At 42.1% G+C, this 5933-nt stretch overlaps 1 long non-coding RNA gene across 1 annotated transcript; it reads left to right on the plus strand.

Moving 5' to 3' along the window:
* The first annotated feature begins 335 nt into the window (after positions 1–335).
* Positions 336–5540, plus strand: LOC309380757. Its single transcript, XR_014173113.1, has 3 exons — positions 336–398; positions 3382–3486; positions 4963–5540. It is a non-coding gene; the product is annotated as an uncharacterized lncRNA (long non-coding RNA).
* The last annotated feature ends 393 nt before the right edge of the window (positions 5541–5933 follow it).

Raw genomic sequence — 5933 nt, forward strand, 5'->3', positions numbered from 1 at the left:
CCTTTGAGTACCCATCTAATGCTATTATTTGTGGATTGGAACTGTTGGATGAGTACTCCTGCAAAATATGTGATTGGTTGGGACATGATTTGGCTGTATAGGAAACCTAAAGGATGGACCGACATGCATAGACAGTACTGGTGTAAAATCCTGCACAGATCATGTTGTAAATTGAACTCCAACTGGATGTTTTGAGATTTCTGGAGCAACCATTGGCCCATGCCTCTTCCTGCACAACCCAACCCCACCCCAATTCCCTGCCCTGCCCTGCCTACAATCAATGATATGAGAGAGCAGTGATAAATCTGAGGGAAAATATTCACATTTTCTTCCTTTCCCTTGTATTGACAGGCTTTCATTTGCTGGTAGTTGGCAACACAAATGGCATTCTGAAAAAGGTATGTGCTTATAATATGATGTTCCTGGCTAGTGACCTATTTGAGCTCATAACATCACACACTTAATAAAAATTAGTATGTAGAAGGATAGCTCAGTTGGTTAGAACATGGTGCTAATAACACCAAGGTTGCAGGTTTGATTCCCGTATGGGACAGCTGCATTGCAGAGGGTTGGATTAGATCAGTGGTTCCCAGTTAGGAAAATTCCCCACATAATTCCATCACTAATGTGTGCAGTTCTGAAGTACTATACACAGGCAATCATAGCTATAGAGTGAACAGGCTTCCTTGGAGTAAGGATAGCTTTGGGCTGCTTGTTCAACCTCCAGGCAGTGTTGAAGTATTTTTAAATCTCTTCAGATTTTTATCCAGGCTCATATGTTAGTCTTTGCATTGTCCTAAGGAAAGAGGAAAGGCTGCAAAGATGACTGACTGGATGTATGCTACAGAAAGGCTGCTTTCTCCCTCGCGTGCTATTAATGACTTGGGCCCACTCAGCACTATGGCTAAGTTAAGTTAGGGGTATTGATTTCAGTCCCTGTCTACTGCACGTATGAGAGGGCTCTTCTGATGAATGGAATGAGTCAGCTAGTTTGCACACAGAAGCAATGTATCTTCTGCAGTATAGTGCAAAACCAATTAGGCCTCTTTTTTAGCAGAAATGGTTTTTAAAACAGAGGGTGAGGAGTAGAGAAATTTGTTCAGTCCACACACGTTTTAAGTGAAGCAGCTTAATTTGCCAGGGCTAGACCTATATGTAGATCAGAACACAGTTACTGGAGTGCGCACTTCCTGGAATTTTGTGGTGCAGTTTCAGTTTGAAAAATGTGTACAAAAACGCACATTTATCGGAAAGCTGCATGGTTTTTTTTGTTTTAGTTTTGTGGGTGGGAAATGCATTGGAAAGTACAAAAATGCAGTGGCTTTTTTTTCTAAAAAAAGATGTTGAGGGGTACTCTCATTTTCCTACTCATTTTTAAATACTGCCCCTCAATGAGGCCAAACTTAGATTCACAAAATGTTTAGAGGTATGCATACCCCTGTATCCCCCACAGGAAAAAAATAACTGCAAAAATGTATTTTTAATGCGTCAAATGCATTAAAAATGTGCACAATTTAAATGCTAACTTTTCATGCTTTTTAAAAAATGTTAAAAATGGGGTAGAATGGACCTGTGATTGAGTATGTGCAAAAATGTAATGGGACAGAAATAGGCTGATCCATCTATGTTTAGTGGTGAATATAACCTTTTGTTTGCTTATGCTGGCCTGAACTCTCCCCGTGTGAAAAGTCTGGGAGCCTGCTGGATATTTTCTTCATGTTTTATTTTTTAACTTGTAATTGTAAACAGCATCTCTGCATTCCCTGTCCATGGTATGAATTCACACACACCCTGCCCAGCTTTTTGAACCTTCCCAGTTGTACACACCTTGAGCATTCCCTCTATCTACTCATTGTTCACCTGTGTGGAGCCTTTTACCAGCTCTACTCCATAGCACATGAAACATGATGGTGTCTGTCACATAGACATATGCATTTGTAAGGTGGTAACTAACTGACACGGGACGTGGGTGGCGCTGTGGGTAAAAGCCTCAGCGCCTAGGACTTGCCGATCGAAAGGTCGGCGGTTCGAATCCCCGCTGTGGGGTGCGCTCCCATCGCTTGGTCCCAGCGCCTGCCAACCTAGCAGTTCAAAAGCACCCCCGGGTGCAAGTAGATAAATAGGGACCGCTTACTAGCGGGAAGGTAAACGGCGTTCCGTGTGCTGTGCTGGCTTGCCAGATGCAGCTTGTTATGCTGGCCACGTGACCCGGAAGTGTCTGCGGACAGCTCTGGCTCCTGGCCTCTTAAGTGAGATGAGCGCACAACCCTAGAGTCTGTCAAGACTGGCCCATATGGGCATGGGTACCTTTACCTTTACCTTTAACTAACTGACAAGAGTCCTACTCAGAGCAGACCAGTTGGGTTGTATCCAATGCTCATCATATTTACAGTAGACTCCTTGAAATAAATGCCCATGCAGACATCACCTTGCCAACAAAGGTCTGTATAGTTAAAGCTATGGTTTTCCCAGTAGTGATGTATGGAAGTGAGAGCTGGACCATAAAGAAGGCTGATCGCCGAAGAATTGATGCTTTTGAATTATAGTGCTGGAGGAGACACTTGAGAGTCCCATGGACTGCAAGAAGATCAAACCTATCCATACTTAAGGAAAGCAGCCCTAAGTGTTCACTGGAAGGACAGATCTTAAAGCTGAGGCTCCAATACTTTGACCACCTCATGAGAAGAGAAGACTCCCTGGAAAATACCCTGGTGTTGGGAAAGATGGAGGGCACAAGGAGAAGGGGACGACAGAGGACGAGATGGTTGACAGTGTTCTCGAAGCTACCAGCATGAGTTTGACCAAACTGCGGGAGGCAGTGGAAGACAGGAGTGCCTGGCGTGCTCTGGTCCATGGGGTCACGAAGAGTCGGACACGACTAAACAACTAAACAACAACATAGGTCAACTAATATCAATGGGTTTACTCAGTGGAACTTAGCTGGATACAACCCATTGAAATTAATGGACTCAAGTAGGTCATGACTAACTTAAGTCAATGTATTTTAATGGGCCTAACTCTGAGTATGACTTAGTTGAATATTACCCATCATCTCTAACACAGTGGTACCCAATGCAATGCCTTCCAGGTGTTGTTGGACTACAATTCCCATAATCCCTGACCATTGGCCATGCTTGTTTGGGACTGATGGAAGTTGGGGGTCCGCATTAGTTGTTCCTGCTATGACATATGAAGTATCCCTCTGCCATTTAGTCAAGGACCGCTTTATAAAGCTCTGTCAGGTCAACTGTGGAGATTAGTATTTCCTCACACATCCCACCTTCCCTGCAAGCTCAACTCTGAATTTCTGCAATCAGAGTTTCCTTACCTCTCTGATTGGGCCATATTGATTTTCAGGTCAATGTTTTATTTTTGCTATAGGAAAAAGGGACACACACCTTCACTCCCAATGTCGCAGAGGAAGCTGCAGAATGAATGCACCCTGCAATTGTCCTTTCCTTTGGCTCTCCTTAATGGTTTGAAGCAGTAAGCCTGAGCCCATTAATAATTGTACAGAAGACTCTGAGACTCTCAAAATAAAAGTCAGTCTGCCACTTTTCATTTACCTGTAACATTTCCTGAATAGAACAATATAAGTTATGTTCCTCAGTGGCCTAGTCTTGGCTGAAAGTCAATAAATGTCAGATGTGGCCAAAAGTAATTGAACCAGCAGCTGTTGCTCTTTTTGATCTGGCTTCTCTAACAGCACAGAGGACTATCCAAGTGGTGCCTTGTGAAACCATTTATTCTTGGTTTCAACGCTAATTTTTCTGGTAATGTCTTTCCTACTACCTCTGGCTTCTGTTAATCTACCAGAAAGAGACCCCAGGAATAGGGTTAGGGGGTTGGCTAGGTCACTCAACTGTTTTCCCAATAGCCTCTCTAACACCTCATCTGTGATTTTGTCTGTCATTTTGCAGTGAAGTATGTTCTGAAAGTGGTCTTGTGTGACTAATCCTAATATACTGTGAGCTCCGATTCCATGATTCACTCACTTGCAAAAAGGATCACAATGCGTACTTTGCCATTGAGAGAAAACGGCAATATTAATTTGTATCCTGAACTAAAACTTTTTGCCATTTGTGACTTAGAAAAAATCAATCTACAGCAAAAAATTTGTGAGTGGGGGATTGGGGAATTAATTTTATTTTTTTAAAGAACCATTGATCTGCCTAGACCTTGAAGGGTAATTATTTTCTTACGCTCACCCGACTTCTCCTAACAGTGAAAAGCTCCAAAACTGCAACACTTACCATTGTTTGGTTTCCTTTGCAAGGAGATCTCTGGAGATTTATTGTGTTTATTTGCAAATATGAAGTTGAACATAGGTGGAGGCACAGCTTAAACACATCAAGGGATAGCCAAAGTCTACTGCTCTCACATTAGATCTCCTGGGAGATAGCCGATAGCTTAACAGTTCACACTCAGATCTCTGGGTCACTCTGAAATTGCGGTCTGTGGGCCTGAAACTGCCATTTGTCTCCACACACAGACACCTAGATTGCAGCTTCCTTTGCTAGTAGGGAAGGGGGTATTTTGTAGCCATTAAGAACACTTAAGGGAAGTAATCTAGCAATTAGTTTCCACGAAAACACACTGGCAGTCTATTGATACAGTACTTTTTTGCTTTACTGCAACCAACCCTAATAGCTTCAGTTACAGAAACACACAACAACAGTATACGCCTCAGCTCTCAATTTTATCCAGTTTTAGCAAGCACTGGAATGATACGTAATATGGCAAAATGCACCTTCAGCTAAATTTTTCATGAGTGTAATCAATAAGTGCTGCTCTAAAAATATTGAGCGACCTCTCCCTTTTGTACCAGGGTTGCAGTAATAAACAAACGCTGGCTTCCTGTAGTGAAGATTCACTAGCGGAAATCAGGAAAATGATGTTTTGAACAGAAGGATGTTCACACGTTGTAATACTTTTTATTTTCTTCTGTGTTCTCCCACACAGCTCAGTTATGGATTGGTCCATAAGATTGAAGAGAACGGATTGGGGCTGAAGAGAATGGATAGGCGGCAAGTTATGTTATTCAGATTGTAATAACGTAGTGGGTAGAGAGCATGGTTTGCATGAAGGTGCCAGGTTATTTTTTTTAATTGTTTATGCATTTTTCATTTTTCTACGTACACATCATACTTTACCATCATACATAATTTTTGTGCAGACTTCCCAACCTGACCTTCCATGGCATTATTGATAAACCTAACATTGCTGCTTATCAGTTTATTAGTCCACTTTACTTTTCCTCTTCTAATCCTTCATTGTATTTAACTGTTGTTCAAAGGAATACAGTGGTACCTTGGGTTACATACACTTCAGGTTACATACGCTTCAGGTTACAGACTCCACTAACCCAGAAATAGTGCTTCAGGTTAAGAACTTTGCTTCAGGATGAGAACAGAAATCGTGTTCCGGCAGCGTGGCAGCAGCGGGAGGCCCCATTAGCTAAAATGGTACTTCAGGTTAAGAACAGTTTTAGGTTAAGAACGGACCTCCGGAACGAATTAAGTACTTCACCCGAGGTACCACTGTACCTCTACTTGTAAATTGATTTTTAGTATCATTAAAAAAATATATTCCCCAAAACTGTCCCATTCGTGCGTTGTCTTTTTTTAATCTTGATTCCTTATTTTGGCTGTCATATTTGCAAATTCTGTCAATTTGTTCAGTCATTGTTCTGCCCCTGCCATCTCTGGTTACGAAGATCACATACCAAATGAAACAAAAAATGCCTTTCTGCTTGAGACCTTGGAGAGAGCCATTGTCAGCTCCTGAAAAAATAATGTGATTTAGACTTGTGGTGGGGGGAGTGTTTTACTATTAACAGTCAATCCTATGTGTTTTCATTCAGAAGTAAGCCATGTTGAATTCAGTGGAATTACCTGCTGGGTGAATGCAGGACTTAAGAGGGGGATGGAGGG

This window comes from Podarcis melisellensis, assembly GCF_964234715.1.
Source record: "Podarcis melisellensis genome assembly, chromosome: 11".
NCBI lineage: Eukaryota > Metazoa > Chordata > Lepidosauria > Squamata > Lacertidae > Podarcis > Podarcis melisellensis.